Here is an 18,480-nt window from a genome sequence, read left to right on the forward strand (position 1 = left end):
CATAAAATAAGGTGTACAAAATATGATACTGTATAGCCTTGTAGGCCAAAATCGACTGCTGAGAGCATGACATCATCAATCTGGGACATTTGGTCCCCTAACAATGCCTACAAACAAAAAATTGTCAAGCATTAAAGAGAGTTAGTATATCTTGTAATTGTTTTGAATTCAAAGCGTACTCTTCTATTTTAACATGTTACAAAATTTATACTTCAGACGTCGAAGTTGCCGTTGCAGTAACTATAGGAGGAATATCAAATACCGTTGCTGCATCCTGAAATGCATATTATTTGTATCAATTTAAATTGATCTATAAATGAAAAATTCTATTACAATTACAAATTTTAAGTGACTAATAAATAAAATTCTATGAACTCAAATCAACATACTTGTGTCTGCGACTGACTACCAAACAACATGTCCATCAACTCATCCATTAGTGCCACATCCTCAGTCGTGCAGGTCTAACATCCACTCTTGCAAATAGTGCATGAATGGGATGTGGATCCATCTACAATGGCCTCATCATCCGTCACTATGCATATCCCTAAGCAAGTGGCACATAGATGTTGAATGGGCTCACTAGCACTACCTGCAACAACTAATGGCTCATCATCTGGTACAAGAGGGTGTGCTAACTGTGTCCCATTCTAGATTATTGCATCAGTCAATGTTGTGGCTGCTTGAAGAATCTGTAGCTCCATCAACCCTTTTAGGTTTACTCGGATAGTCAAATTCACCTTGGGTTTGGGTGCTAGGGGGCGATGCTCTCCTGGACTACTCACCTACAGGCTCCAGGTCTATCTTGGGTAGAGCTACCACCTCTACCATGGAACTCTCTCATGTCAAAATAATTAGGTAGCACATTAAGGACAAACTCACAGTATACTTTCTTCAAAGAATACAATGGCACCTCAAAATTATTACAAGGTGGTTCATGAAAGACCATCCACCACCTATGCCAAAAAAAATTCTGCATCTGCACATTGGTACACCAATGTATGGGAAACCTCTTTGCATTAAGAGGTAACGACTAACCAGTTTTAGGATCAACGAAAAGGGCACATATTTGTTGTTTACTAATGTTTTTGTTTTTCACTCCCTCATATGATAACCCACTAGCATAAAATTGATGACACCTATCCCTATAGTTTCCCCATTTTGTAATTTGAGTGGAAACTGCAGTGGCACCACTAGCTAAAATTTCTAGGCTAGTGGTGAGGGATTTATGATGCTCAAGCTTAGATGTTTTTAATTTATTAATCAGTCTATTTATTTTAGTTGTGTTTTCCCCTAATTGATTAAGAAATTGCTCCAGTGTATCAGGTGTATAGTCAAAAGGAGGAGCTGGAGGTGTATTATATGGGTTTTGTTCAGGGTTTTTAGGAGGTGCATCTTGTTGTTCTTGTTGTGGATTTTTTAGAATCTAGTTTGTGTAACAAAAACTAAAAAAAACTAATCAAAATAAACGAATTTAAATTAAAAATGTAAAAAAAATTGAACAAATGCAAAAGAAAAAGAAAAATCAAGCAAAACCAACCTTGATCCATGGCATTTGGGTGAGAAAAGAGCGAGCCTGTGCATGGTTTAGCAGGAAAAAAACCCCAATTTCCAACTCATGGCCGCGTGAAAAGTAAAACTGAGTTTGCCAAAAAAAAAATTATTGACAGGTACTGTGTACATGTTGTTTTAGGACTTAAAACCACGTATGTGGTGCTAAGTCCTAAGGCAGTGCATATGCGGTCATTTTTGTAAAAGAACCATGTATGCGCTTTTGTCCCTTTAGGGCCGGGGACAACGAACCTTAGCACATACGAGGTGATTTGAATTTTTAGTACCATGATCACAGTGCCTATTTTTACAAGTTTTTTTAGGTGTCTGTCCACTTTTCTGCAAACCTTCTTTGTGCACTTACCCTAGAGGTTATGATTAATTGTTATGATACTATCATTATGAGGGAATTTCTTACATTTATGTATTGTAGAAGGGATATCTTTCATGGAAGAGAATTAAGGATTTCCCAACTTCACACAAAATTGATTTGATGTAGGAATAATAGAAAAAATGACATCTAAGCACTTAGTACCAACCTCAATAGGGAGAGTAATAGAACCAATAGCAAGAAAAGAGAAACCATCATACACCTTGACCACAACATTAGATTTATCATATGTAACGATGTAATTGTAAAATATAATTATATTCTTCAATAATAACATTCACCATACATACTAGATCAATGAGTACTCCTCATGAGAGTTTATCTTTGATCTTTGTAGTGATATATAATGGGCCATTAGGTGCAATAATAGGCTCACTAGGATCAAAAGTAATGCATAGGTCTTTAGGAGGTGTAGGTTTATAAACAAGATTCATATCTAACATTGTTAGATTTCATACCAAGGTCATTGGGAGAAAAGGCAAGATACTAAGACTTAATAACATTAGTAGAGTGAGAAGACAAAAAATTGGTGCAGATTTGGAGATTTTGATTAGAGGAGCTATGGACTTGTTTCTTTTGTCATTCACACCAACTATAGATATAGTATTATTATGAATGAAGTCTTGAATCTTATTCGTCAATGTATAATATTTCTAAATATCATAGCCAGGTTAATGTTAATATTGGAAAATGGGTTTGGGATCATGGTAGGGTGGCAATGGTTTAGAAGTATCAATTGGCTTGATGGGAGGAAGTTTCAACATATTAACATTTATCAACCTTGACATTATAATATGCAAAGACTCAAAAAGAGGAGTTAAAATTTCTTTTATAAAGTATTTGGATAAAGGGGCCACACTTGATGTCATGGCTAGAACTTGATTGTTGATGTTATTGGCCATTTGGAGGAATTGATTATGTGTTGCATTGATGTTTTGTCATTGATGTCAACACTAGTTGTTTTGGTTGTTTAGCGGTACCCTTCTGGTCTCAATAGGTTGTTTGGTTTCTGGTTGGATTAGATCATGATGATCCGATATACTCTGGTATGATTTAGCTTTGATCTTCTATTCATGATACTCAGATTCATGGTTATTCAGTTGGTTTTGATTTGGTGATCGGATTATATCTTATATGCTAGTAAGCTTGGTTTGTTGATCCGGTGAGGGTTTCATAGATAGAGATTTGTTGAAGATCTTTGATGTTATGCATAAGTGGTGTTGGTGCGAATTCTAGTAGAGATTCAAGATGCTGATGGTGATCGTGTTCAAGACTTGGCTGATTGGGATCATTGCTTTAGCATGTGTGAACCTAAATTGGGTCCTGGTCTATCTAGGTTTTGGACCGATTTAATTTAACCTGTTTGGACTTCTCGATTTGTTTCCGGGATGTCTTATAGGTTGGATATTATTTGTTTGGTCTTAGGCCGACATGTTTTGTAGTTATGTAATTACTTTATTTTCTGGTGGCCAACCTTATTGTTTATGGTCGAGGGTTTGTATATATATGATGTAAGATCTCATTATAGATCATATACAAGGAATAAGGAAAGGATGTATAGGAGTGAATAATGTAATAATCATTCATGTAGAGGATTTGGTCAACCATTGGTGATCAGGTTGGGTTGATGTAAGAGGATTAATATCTCTAGTATTGAGCTTAACCAAAATTGTATTTAGGCATAGGAGATGCTATCATTGCAGTTCATTCTTCCTTCCGGATTGTAGTCTGGATTTCTATGTAGTCAGTGAGACTCCTTTTGTAATGAGCAGTGTGCTCTAGGTTATTGACCTTCCTACAAGTACAGGCCCCTCAATTTGTAATCACATACTTATTGCAAAAGTATTATCTGACAGTGGGTAGGCTTCCCACCTTGGGTTTTCCCTTTATTGGGTTTTCCACGTACAAATTTTGGTGTCATGTGGATGCTATTTATTCTCTAATTATTGCTTGTGATTAATTAGTATATTTGCTATTTCGGTAATTGGTTTATGCATTCCAACATTGGTCTTATGTGCTCCAGTATTAAAGTTTTAATTTCTTAAGGTTCCGATAATCTGGTGACAATTGATTCACCCCCCTCTTAGTTATCTTCTGGTTATTTGAATTGTCTAACAATTGGTATCAGAGCTCTAGTCCTCTGTATAGAAGATTAAGCATTTGAGGAAGATTCTATGGTGACTAAAAGTTAAAGTTCATCTAATTCATCTTTTGTTATCTTTCAGAGAGATATTACTAGGCTTGATGGAACAAATTACAGAGGATGGAAGATTCAGATGGAGACTCATCTGAGATGTCTTACTAAGGAAATTGGGGAAATCACAGAGAATGGAGTTACTCCTTTTAATCTGACATCTAGCAATCCTCCTCTAGCAAACTTGAATAAGGAGCTTGACAATGATTGTAGAGTAAGAGACTCCCACTTGTGTGCACTTTCTGATATGCAAATAATGGGATTAACCAAAAAATCATCTAGAAAGGCTATATGGGATAAGTTGGAGACTCTTAATGAAGGTTACCCTATTGTGAAGATTGCTAAACTTGATGGTTACCGGGTGAGATATGAAAACTTGAAGATGGAAGAAGATGAAAGGATTACTGCATTCATGGAAAGGGCAAATGAGATTGTTATGGGGATTCATTGTTATGGTGGAACTCTGAGTGATGATGAAATAGTTTCTAAAGTTCTGAGATCCCTACCATTGGCTTACAAGATGAAGGCTACTGCAATTAATGAATTGAGAACAATGGCTAATACTTCTGTCAACAGAGATACCTTGGTTGGGAAATTATCTGCTTTTGAGCTTGAAGAATTTGGACTTTCTGGAGCTATGAAGTTTGAATATGCTTTTCATGCATTTGCATCATCAACCGGTAAGCAAGATTGGAAAGCTTTATATGCAAAGGAATTAGATGATATGAAGAGAGAATATGATGAGTTTGAGCAACTTGAAGCACTATTTGCTAGAAGAGTACCTAAAGGACCGGTAGGAAGTAAGCATGAAGGAAAAGCACCTTTTAAATGTTTTGCATGTAATAAGATTGGTCATTTTGGATCTAGATGTCCTAAAAGGAATTCAAGATTTGAAGAAAGAGTTAGAAGATTAGTTAAGCCTAACCCTAGATATCAGAACATGTATAAGTATAGGAAAAACATAGAAAAATCATGCTACATAGTGGATGACGAAGGTGTTACTAATTCAGATGATGAACCGACAGAAGACTCTTCTAGTGGTTCCATAAATAGAAAGGAATGGGTGTTCTTGGCTATCAAGGAAGATGTTTTAGCACTGGAAGAGAATGTACCTAAAGAGAAGGCACTTGCTACTAAAAATTGAAGACAAGGATGAATGGGTAATTGATAGTGGTTGTTCATATCATATGACTAGAGATAAAAGGAAGATTCTATCTTTGCAAGAATTTGATGGCGGTCTGGTTAGATTTGGAGATGAAAAAGCATGTATGATCAAAGGAAAAGGAACTATATCATTGGATAGTAAGCACAATACTGATAATGTTTATTATATTGAAGGTTTAAGGCATAATATTTTGAGTGTAGGACAATTGGTGGATAAGGGATTTCAATTACAGTTCAAAGATGGGAAATACAAAATCATTAATAGATCTGGTTTGGAGATTGTAACCAGTACATAGACAAAAGGTAATATATTTCATTTGAATTCTGGTGAGAAGACATGCTCGATTGCACAAATTGATGAGAGTTGGCTATGGCATAAGAGGCTATGTCATGTGAAGTTTGATTGCATTGTGAAGACCAGTTCAACTAAGGTAGTTTTAGATATACCTAAGATTGTGAAGCCATATAATCCGGTATGTAAAGAATGTGAAATGGGAAAATAGGTCAGAATCTCTTTTAGGAGTATACAAGATAAATCTAATGATGTTCTTGATCTTATTCATACTGATTTGTGTGGGCCTGCTAGAGTCAGAAGTTTTCAAGGTGATAGATATTTTATGCTAATCATTGATGATTATTCTAGAATGATGTGAGTTACTTTTCTAAGGGAGAAATATGAGGCTTTTGAAAAGTTTAAAATATTTAAAGCTAAAGTTGAAATTGAGACAGGATTTAAGATTAAGTGGTTAAGGTCAGATCTTGGTGGAGAATTCACATCCGGTGAGTTTAATAACTTTTGTGAGAAGCATGGGATAAGGAGATAATTTTATGCTCCCTAGACAACTCAGCAGAATGGAGTTGTGGAAAGAAAGAACAAAACTATCTTGGATGCTGCTAGAACCATAATGATGGAAGCTAATCTACCTTATATCTACTCGAGAGAAGCAGTGAGCACAACAATTTATAAATTCAACAGAGTTCATATCAAAGGGGAAAATGATAAGACACTTTATTAATTAGGGTTTGGCAATACACCTATAGTTAAGCATTTCAGAATCTTTGGTAGTAAATGTTATATCAGGAGAGACTATTTCATTGGAAAATTTGATCCTAGATGTGATGAAGGAATATTTCTTAGTTATTCTAAAAGAAAGAAAAGCATATAGATGTTATAACAAGAGATTGCAGAGAATTGTGGAGAGTGCTAATGTCAAGGTGGATGAGCAGAATAGAAGTCAAATCAGAATTTATGAGCAAGAACTAGCAATGGAAATGATCATAAATGAACCGGTAACACCTTTACCGGAATAGAATGTTGAACCAGTTACTCCGGAAGTATTAGAAAATTCAACAGTAACTGAAGAACATGAAAGAGGAACCGAGGATCAGAAGAGGAATCGAGGATCAGAAGACTCCTAGGTATGTAAGGTTGAATCATTCAAAAGATCAGATCATTGCAGATAAGAACAATGGAGTGATGACAAGAAGAAGATTAGAAGCTAATGAGGTATGTTTAATTTCTCAAGTTGAACCAATATCAGTAATTGAAACATGAGAAGATGAATGTTGGATGAAAGCTATGGAAGAAGAATTAGATCAGATAGAAAATAATAACACTTAGATTTTAGTTCCCCAACCTAATAATAAGAATCTTATTGGAACTAAATGGGTTTTTAGGAATAAAATAAATGAAGATGGACAATTTGTAAGGAATAAAGTTAGATTGGTTTATGTGAACACTAAAGAGAAGATTGCAGACATCTTCACAAAACCTTTGCCTAAAGAATCATTTTAGTACCTCAGAGATAGATTAGGGGTTTCTACCCCTCTGACAGAAAACTGATTGATTCTATTTGGCATCAATCTGGTATGGGATTGATATGGTGATGCTACTACTCAGGGGGAGTAGTTAGCCTTGTGATTCAGTGGTTTATGTTTTTGCTTTGATATTTTTGTTAGATTTCTGGCATTGATGTCAAAGGGGGAGAGATATTCATGTGAAAAACTTAAGGAGATATATACATTAGGGGGAGAAATTTGTAGAACATAACTAAGATATCATCTACAGGGAGAGTATGGATCAAAACTTCATTGCCATATTCTTCTGTGGGAGATTTGTTTGGCTTTTCTTGGCACTTGGATGTTTTTCACATCTAGTGTTGCCATCAATGCCAAAGGGGAAGATTGTTGGCCATTTGGAGGAATTGATTATGTGTTGCATTGATGTTTTGTCATTGATGTCAACACTAGCTATTTTGGTTGTTTACCGGTATCCTTCTGTTCTCAGTAGGTTGTTTGGTTTTTGGTTGGATTAGATTATGATAATCTGGTATACTCCAGTATGCTTTGGCTTTTGGAATTGGATTTGATCTACTCTTCATGCTACTCAGATTCATGTTCACTTAGTTGGTTTTGATTTGGTGATTGGATGCTATCTTATATGCTGGTAAGTTTGGTTTGTTGATCCGGTGAGGGTTTCACCGATAGAGCTTTGTTGAAGATATTTGATGTTATGCATAAGTGGTGTTGGTGCATCTTATAATAGAGATTCAGGATGCTGATGGTGGTTGTGTTCAAGACTTGGCTGATTGGGATCATTGCTTTAGCATGTGTGGACCTAAATTGGGTTCGGGTCTATCTAGGTTTTGGACCGGCTTAATTTATCATGTTGTTTGGACTTCTTGATTTATTTGCAGGATGTCTTATGGGTTGGATATTATTTGTTTGGTCTTAGGTTGACATGTTTTGTAATTATGTAATTTCTTTATGGTCTCTTGGCCGACCTTATTGTTTATGGTTGAGGGGTTGTATATATATGATGTAAAATCTCATTGTAGATCATATATAAGGAATAATGAAAGGATGTATAGGAGCGATTAATGTAATAATCATTCATGCAAAGGATTTGGTTGATTAGTGGTGATCAAGTTGGGTTTATGTAAGAGGATTAAGTCCTCCAGTATTGAGCTTAACCAGAACTATATTGAGGCATAGGAGATGCTACCATTGCAGTTCATTCTTCCTTCTAGATTCTAGTCTGGATTTCTATGTGTTTAGTGAGACTCCTTTTGTAATGAGCAGTGTGCTCTAGGCTGTTGGCCTTCCTGCAAGTACAGGCCCCTCAATTTGTAATCACATAATTATTGCAGAAGTATTATCTTACTATGGGTAGGCTTTCCACCGTGGTTTTCCCTTTACCAGGTTTTCCACATACAAATCTTGGTGTCATGTGGATGGTATTTATTCTCTAATTGTTTCTTGTTCTTAAATTGTATATCTGCTATTTTAGTAATTGGTTTATTCATTCCGCTATTTATCTTATGTGTTCTGGTATTAAATTTTTAATTGCTTAAGGTTCGAGTAATCTGGTGACAATTGATTCACCCCCCCCCCCCATTCTCAGTTGTCTTCCGATTATTTGAACTATCTAATAGATGCTGCCATTTATCTTGATGTGACCTTTCTTGGGTTTAACTTCACAAATGATTGTTGACTAAATCCATTGAAAACGAGGATTCTGATTGACTCACTTGAAGCTAATAATTATGAAGCACTGCACATAATTGCATAAAGGAAGTAAGCTCAGAAAATAGAAGCTTATCTCAAATGTCTTTTTGTTAATTAGTGAAAAAAATTATTTCAAGATCATGATCAGGAACTTGATAAGAAATTTGAGAATGCAAATGTTTATATTTACCAATAAAATCAATCACTTTTTCTTTAACTCCTTGCTTACTGTTGGTTGAAAATTTTGTAAATTGGAAAGGTTTGCAAAATGTGGATTTCAACCATAATATGATGAGATTCAATCTATTGTCACAAGGGGAGTTTGCCTTCTTATTGCAACTTAACAATTAGTATCTATTTAACTTCTATCTCCCAAACTATTTCATAGGGTATTTCAATCACTTTATCCTCTTTTTTTAGAATAAGTGTTTATCTAACTCTCTTTATTCAGAGTGGATTTTCTCCTTCACAACAAATTACTAATTACAAGATATAGGCTTGAGAAACAATAACTGATATAACTTACAATTAAACAAAAGAATAACTTGAAGATGTACCTGTGAATCTATACTAACTAATGAAACCATTGTAATTCCAAAGTTGATATGGTCTCTTTTACTAATTCTTACAACTCATATTGCAATATATAGGTATCTCAAAGTCTTATGCACATATACCACAATATTTTCTACTCTAAATAGATAACTTTTTATAGCACAAAGTCTTCACCTTTTACCAATCATAGATATTTGTTTCACAATAAACTACTATAACACAAAGTCTATAATTCTTCACTTTAATACCTTCTAATCCAATAACCTCTCACAATTCACAATTCAATCTTCAAAGATAGTATGATAAGAATGACATAAGAAAACTCCCACATATAACAAAGTGCTTCTAAGACAAAGATTGGAAAATTACTCTATTTATTTATGTTGAACACCCAAAATACTGAGAGGGGAGGGGTGAATCAATATTCCCTTCAACTTATTAAAAAAAATTAAACAACCAACCACACAACATTACTTAGCTGAAAAAATAACCAGATAGTAGATAAAAGAAGTACACCAAGATGCGAAAAACCATGGAGAGGGTTAACTCTCAGTAATAATCGGTAATAGTAATACAAAACAAGTTTCTCATTGCAGGATGGACTCACTGTCTAGAATATGATGGCTCATTGCCGAAAAGAGGCTTACAACCAATAATACAAAAAATGAACTGCTATGATTGCATCTATCAAATGCATGAGATACAATTCCAATAGAGTGCATATTCTATATTACAATCACTATACAAAATCACTTTCACATCTACTATTTGATTGCACATACTATACACCATACAATATGATAAAAAAGATCATCCATCTAAACATTACTGGCTAACTAGATTATATACTAAATAGATCTTTACGAAGTTGGCTTTAACCAGAGTAAAGGATCTTTATGGAATCGACCTTAACCTGAGTAAAGGATAAGCTCCAAAAATCCTTTACATACCATGCTATATTGATTATATTATATTGAATAAGTCGGCCATAATACAAAAAGACTTCCTCCATAACTTGAAATACAAAACATCTATCATGTCGATGATCTCAGAGATGATCAAACCAAAAATGGCATGCCACATTAACCGAGTAAACAAAGTACCTCATTACCAGACCCATAGCAAAGCTATAATAGAGCATCAACATCAGAATGTTTAGATATAGATATTAGGAGAGGTATACGCCATGATCCTAAAGTCTTATGTGATTTTTGAATCAGTAATTATGTCAAACCTTATGAAGCTTGTGCTGGATTGTGTTGTATATGAAGCTTATGCAAGAATGTGTTAGATCAATGTTCCTAGATCCAAAAGCATCAATGACATAAATGATAATATTCTAACAATATCCCCCATTGTCATTGATGTCAACATTGTATGTGTGTACAAAAAAAACATAGTTGTTCAACCTTTACATCTTCAATCCCTCTATACAAACAAAAAGAAAATCCCCTTAAGAACAACAACCATAAAAAAAGTGTTAACCAAAAAATTCTTTGATTTTCTAAATGTGAGCAAACCAAATACCTTCATTGTTGTTCCATTGCTGAATGACATCTGTGAGAAGAGAAAACTTAACCTGTAGAGATACACGAGTGTTTTTAACATCCTCTTTAGACTCAACTTCAATGGTCCTCTTGTTTCCCCTCCCAGGATTCTTGGAAGAGAATATAGAAGGGTTTTCCTTCTTCCTCTTGATAGGATTTACAACCTCCTTACTTGGAGAGCCTTTCTCATTCACTGGAGCACTAGAAGATCCAGCGATCTTGTTGGAACTCTTGAATTGTTACACTTCCTCAGCATTAAGGCCGAATTACTTAAATGATTCATTGATAGTCTTTTGAATAGTCCTCTTCCTCACATTTTTAGTTTTCTCCATATGAATCTTCATAGATTTTTCTTCTCCTCTCCCAAAAATTTCTTTAGTCTCATCAACCATACTTTCCAACAAGACTTTGAAAGTCCTTCCAATCTTTCTTCAGAAAATTCATATCCCAAAGCTAGAATCCATCGAGTTCTTGGAATTATGGTTTTCATAATGCATTTATCTATTGAGATCATGAATGTGATATCATCTTTTTATTTTTGCATGAAGGGTCTAGGGATTCTCTGTTTGTTGTGCATTTTGAGTTGGAATACCACAAAGTAGGTAGTGAATGCCTCTTATTGAACAAAAAAATCTATGAATCTTCTCAGGCACTCTTCAATTTGATGAGCTACTAGAGTGTCTTATGATCACAATACTCTTCCAATTATAGGGATCTCTTGTAAGAAAAAAAATAAGAAACATAGGGCCAGTGTTCCATACTTGAATGGATGCTTTTTCTCCTTGTACTACTTCAAGTTGTCCATAAATTATTGCTTTAGAATTTCACATAGATCAAAATATTCATAGTTCACAACCATTTTGTATGTCATTTTAACCGTAGTGCCTAAGATCAAGTTTTCTTGATTGGTATAGTAGATCTTGTTGCCAATCATCATTGAGGCATAGTGCCCGGTAGGGTTTGTGATGGCGTCAACTCTTAGGGAATGACTGTCATATATAGATTTAGTCAACCTCTCAACCTCCTTGTTCTTTACTAATTTCGATGCTAGAATATAACCTATATCACACAGACCGATGATCACCTTCATTAAATTCTTGGTGATATGGAATGGTTCATCGAGCCATAAGAATTCATCATGAAATCTAATCATAGCTATTCTAACCCATTTGTCATCTGAATATAAATTTGGAAAGCTATTGCTAGGGTTGTGTATTTTGGTTTGATTTCAAAATCATTCTCAATCAATTTGTTTGTCCATAACTTCACCATCTTTCCATGGTCAAATTCATCCAGGTTCACATGAATAAATACCCTGATATCTTCTAACAAAACAACTCCAAAAGGAACGCTTGAAAATGCACCCTCCAGATCATTTTCAAGAGACTTGTTTGGATACTTCTTGAATGATGGTAGTTCTTGAGTACTGTTATTAACAATGGTAAGGGTAGCCCTAGATAAAAATGATAAAAGTAAAAATCATAAAAAATACCTCTTGCCACTTCACCGGAAAACCCTAACCCTTTATTTTCTTTCTTTTCTCCAAGATCTCTATCGCTTTCAAGTGGAAAAAAAACTTAAAAACTTTCCTTTTATGCCTTTTCAACCCACTTGCACACATTAAATGCGATAAGAAATAAGGTCATCTTTTTCAGAGATTATATTTTGTCTGAGTTCATTGAGTCTTTTAGGATTTTTGCATTTGACCAAAATGGCATGTTTTCACCAGTGTCTTTGCCATGATACTCATAGCTTCATGTTGTGACCACAACCCTATGCTCTTTGGCAAGGGATATATTTTTCATGATTTTACTCCCCTAGGCAAAAACCTCTGATACTCAGTTATCGGATCTAATATTTGCACCAGAGCTGGGTGCAGTCTTGACTTCCTTTTTCCTCCATATTTTCTTCATTTCTACCTTCACATCCTCTTTGTTCATTTTCTTTATTGTTGCACTTGGCTTCACTTCTGCTCTACAGTATCCTGCAATGTGACTCGATTTGTTGTAATTGTAGCATTTGTCATTCCTTTGTCTTTGTCTTGACCTGCATTGGTTAACCTTGTGTCCAGACGTATTGAAAACAAAATATCGACCTACAAATTGTATGTCTATTTTGATTTACTACAACATGATTTTTTCATTGACTAGCTTTATGACCATAATTGTTACAAGTATAACATCTACCAAAGAAAGGTCTAACATTTTGAATTATTTTATTCCTACATTCAAATGCTTTATGACCTAGTTTATTACAATTAAAACGTCTATTGAAAGAAATATTTTTTTTACTTACCTATTGCTTAAATGGCGACTTACCTTTGCCATCTTTGGCTGACTTCATGGACTTAACTTCTTTTGTTGAAGATGATCCTTCTTTGCTTCAAGATTTTCTTAGCAAGCTTTCTCTCGTCTCAAATCCTAGACCACTTTTATTTTATGGAGATCTTTGCACAATTAACATTTGATCTAGCTTACTTGAACTTACCTTAAGTTTGTCTTCTTGTTTCTTTGACTTTTCTAGATTTGATTTCAAGGTTGTGACTTCTTGTTCTAGCTTCTTACATTCCTTTTATTTGCATTTCACCATTTTTTTTAAGTACTTCTTGGTTTTTTCATCATCTTTACTTTTAGTTTTTAGATCCTTAATAGTGTTGCTTGCTTGCTTGTGCTCTTCACTAACCTCATTATGCCTTAACTTGAATTTTCAGATTTGTTCTCTTAGTTTTTCAATGCATTCATTGGTCAGCTAGACTTTTTCTTTTATACCTTTATTTTCATTTTCGATTGCCTCAAGATCCTCAAGAGTAATTCTAAGTTCTTCACTTATATCCATAAATTCAACTTTTCGGATCTTCTTCGAGCGGTTAAACTCTTCTAAAGGACCAGACTCTGATACCAATTATTGAACACCCAAAATATTAAGAGGGGAGGGGTGAATCACTATTCCCTTTAACTTATTAAAACTTTTAAACAACCAACCACATAACATTACTTAGTTGAAGAAATAACAAGATAATAGATAAAAGAAGTACACCACATAACATAGAGATTTATATGTGAAAAATGCAAGATGGGAAAAACCACTAACTCTCAGTAATATGTAACCGGTTATAGTAATACAAAACAAGTGGCTCACTATCAGATGGACTCACTATTCAAAATATGATGGCTCATTTCCAAAAAGAGTCTTATAGCCAATAATACAAAAATTAAACTGTTATGATTGCATCTATCAAATGGATGAGATACAGTTCCATTAGAGTGCATATTCTATATTACAATCGCTATACAAAATCACTTTCACATCTACTCTTTGATCACGTATACTATACAATATGACAAAAAAAGATAATCTATCTAAACATTGCTGGCTAGCTACATTATATACCAAATAGATCTTTATGAAGTTGGCTTTAACTAGAGTAAATAATCTTTATAAAGTTGAATTTAACTGGAGAAAAGGATAAGCTCTAAAAATCCTTTACACACCACACTATACTAATTCTATTATATTGAAGAAGTTATCCATCATACAAAAATACTTCCTAGATAACTTGAAATACAAAACATCTATCCAGTCGATGATTTCAGAGATGACTGAACTAAATATGTCGTATTTCATTAACGGAGTAAATAGGGTACCTCATTATTGGACCCATAAAAAAGTTGTAATAAAGCATCAACACCGAAATGTTCGGATATAGAGATTAGGAGAGGTATACACCATGATCTCAAATCCTTATGTGGTTTCTAGACCAATATTCTTGTCGGACCTTATGAAGCTTGTGTCGGGTTGTGTTGCATGACAAGCTTATGCCGAACCAATGCTAGTGGATCCAAAAACATCAATGACATCAATGACAATATTCTAACACTTGATTGAAAGAATTTTCAGATTTTCACTACAAGCACAAAGTCTATGATAGCTCTCCATTCCAACAGAGTTTCAATGCATTAGCCAAAAATTTCTTATTTATAATCAGGCCTCCCCTTTATATAAAAAAGAGCAATGAACAAAAATAGGAAATCTACAACTAATTCGACTTATTCAAATAATAGCCAATTTGACTTAGGACTTCTACTTTGTTTACATGAATACTACATATATACAAGTAGACATGTAAAATATCAAGAACAAAATGAAAATTACTAAGTTTCAGGTGACACTTCTTCTTATTCTTCAAAATTCTTCTTCAGAAACTACTTGAACCTATTGAGGGCATCCTTCATTAGGAATTTATGAGGTTGATTGATATGACTTGCAATAGTATGAGCTTTAGTGACTGAATAAGAGATTCTAAATTTTCCAAGATTACCTAAAAGTCTATTAATTTATCAATAGAAGGAACTGAAAACTCTTCTTTATCCATTCCTGTACTAACCAATAGACTAAATTCTTGGAGAGTTATGTCGATAGGAAAAATATATTGTTCATCATCAACTAGCTTGCACAAAAACTCAAAGACTATTAATGATATCAAGCCTTTTCTCATTATAATGCTTCTGAGATCTTTGAAAATATTTTCCATTTGTTCAAATGCGTCCATTTTGTACTCCAGGGATTCCTAGTTTTTAGTGTACATTTGATGAGTAGGAATGACTTCAATGTCAACAAGAACATCTAGTTCAAAATCCTCAAGCTTAAGCCAATCATCAAGGTCCTTTTCTTGTACTTATTTTTCTTGTGACAATTGATTAAGTATTTGATCTAGCTGGGATCTCACATCATCTAGGCTATTTAATTACTTGACTGAGGAACTCAAAAGGTGAGTTCCTTGAGATAACATTCTATCTTCCCATTTAGCAACAAATTTCCCATGAACCACAATTTTCTTTTCCTTTTTCACAACTTCTTCATCAATAGAAGAGCCAACAGGTTCAACCATATGAGAAGATTGAGTGATTTTGTAGCATAGAAGTAAGTTGCTTCACCTGAAGTTTGAGCTTGTATTTGACCTCTTTATCTCTATCATATCTCACTCAAATATTCAAGTGTTGATTGGGTATCCTTCTTGGAACTTTTGTGGATTTTATTTCCAAGGTCAATCCTCACCTCAATATATATCTTGAATCTCATCCCTTGTTTTTGCTTGAGGTGGAATTTCCACTTCTACATATTTATTCCTTGATTCATCAACTCTAATCCTTGAAAGAGTTTTTGCTTTCTTAACACCCTTTGTCTTAGGAGGTGCCAATTTCCCAAAATCAATGTCATGAAGAGAGATAACTCATTTCTTTCTTTTTGGGGCCACTGACTGCAACTAGGGAAGAAGAGTAGAAAATGTTTTAGTACAAACAACCACAGTCTGGATAGGTATAGGAACAATGGGAGGAACTTCTATGACTGAGATTCTTGGGAGGGCATCAGACAAAACTTATCAAAGTGAATGTAAGCCTCATCAAGCATTGTGGTAATAACTTTTGTAAAAATCAAATAAGAAGAGAGGGAGCCAAAAATATTTGTTACATTGTTCTAAGTTATATCTAGGACTAAATTGGTTGAGGTAGATGAATGGAAGAAAATAATAGGAACAATATTGGGAATAGTAGAGACTATATGTGCTGACATGATAGTAGAATCTTTAGGCAAGGAGTAAACCACAGGAATGGAAGCAGTATATTGCACACCTATAGTGGCAAGAGGAGTTGAAGCCTTTGCAACTATCTAAGAATTAGATGCTTGTCCTATCTCCATTGGAGGTTTTGAAAGATCTTTCTCATGTGTGTCCTCCCCATGTTCCTATTCTACATCAAGATCCACAACATCAACTTATCTATGCACCTAAGGAGGTGCTTCATCTTTATCTTTCTTCTCTTTTCCCACTGTAAACTAGAGATTTGTACCCTTTTTGGGAGTCGAAGGATCTTCCCTATTTTTAATCCTAATTTCTAACCTTTTCCTAAGATCCTATTTTGAAAGGCTTTAACCTAATCCTTTTCTTTTGCAACCAGACATTTGTATAGGCAAGAGTATACTGAAACCTTTCCCTAATGGAGGTAGATTCCTTTTGTGAGCACTGGATCTTAGGGAGTGGGTTTTCAATAATTTTACCTTTTAGAAATCTTGGATCCACTATATCATCAAAATCTTCTATGGTATCGGGGATATCCACTAGGTCAAGATTCTCAATCTGATCAAGTGTGAGCCAACTTAAATCCAACCTTCTTAGATCTTCATCAGTTCTACATTCTGCCAAGATGTCTTTGATCCTGTCTACATGTGTGTAATTCTTCTTGTGTTTGTCTTTCATTCCATGGTAAGCGAAGTTTTCTCTCCTTTTGAATCTTTTCATCATTACCAATTGTATTTCATTATCCATCTATTTTTCTTTGTATTATGTAACCACTAAGTAATGACCTATTTTAAGAGAGAACTTAAAACCCACTTTGTGTTCTTTAGATTACTGACCATGGACAATTATCATTTGTATGTTCAATTCCATTAGAATGAGCTTATCACTGGGGTATCTAGGCAATGTGAAGGGTTCACCTTCATAGCATCCAAATTTAATGTACGTGAATGTGGGAAACTAGAGAAAAAAACAACCCTACCTCTTTATGCATTCCAAGCCTCCTAAAAAACACTTCACTTTCCAACGCTAGATCAAGTGAGCACATGAATGCTCAAAAGAAGACATTGTTGACCCTTTGGAAGTGATTCACACTTTGTTTGGAGGTCAACTATGGGTAGTACTTATAAACAAGAATGAAATTCATGTCTCCCTCTCTGGTGAGGCCTTAAAAATATTCCATTGATGCAACTACATACACCAGATATGATGTCATGTAGAAATTCAGGGTTTAAGTTATCTCGGATAGTATTGAGTCATCGATTAGCTCTCCCAAATAGATCATGTCTTTAACTTTCTTGATTACTTTGATGAAATAATATATCCAATCTTGAAACACATTTGATGTTGGCAAGCCCCTAAACTTTCTTAGGATAGTTATCATTGTTAGGATTCTCAAAGATACTGAGAGGGGGGTGAATCAGTATCTGACTGGTAATAAGATTTTCTTAATTTATAACATGAAAAGCATATTAAAACTGTGTACCGGTAAACCAGAAATAATGCAATAAATAAGAACAACAACCATAAAATGAAAAGCACACCATAACACAATAATTTAATGAGGAAACCTTGTGTGGGAAAAACCTTGGTGGGATTTGTGACCCATAATATTCGCTTACTGGCCAATAAGGGAATATTATTGTTTACAATAGAGGCCTGCACATGTAGGAAGGCCAAGTGCCTAGAGCTCATTGCTCAATTACAAAAGAAGTCACACTGAATTAAAAAATTAGATTATACAAATCCAATGTCTTGCACAACTTCAGATCAGCATCTTCTATGCCAGATTCAGTACCGGTTTAAGCTCTGCAATATACATAAACCCTTATCCAATAATTCACATATTAGGTCTGCTACCTTCTTTTCATACTTTGCATTATCCCATATCTAAATGATCTACAATGATCTCATAAATATATGAGTCATATTACAATCAGCCATGTCAGCTTACAAAAGATTTTACAATCAATTATTAAATACATTAATACAAAATTCT

This window comes from Cryptomeria japonica, chromosome 11, assembly GCF_030272615.1.
Source record: "Cryptomeria japonica chromosome 11, Sugi_1.0, whole genome shotgun sequence".
Taxonomy (NCBI): Eukaryota; Viridiplantae; Streptophyta; class Pinopsida; order Cupressales; family Cupressaceae; genus Cryptomeria; species Cryptomeria japonica.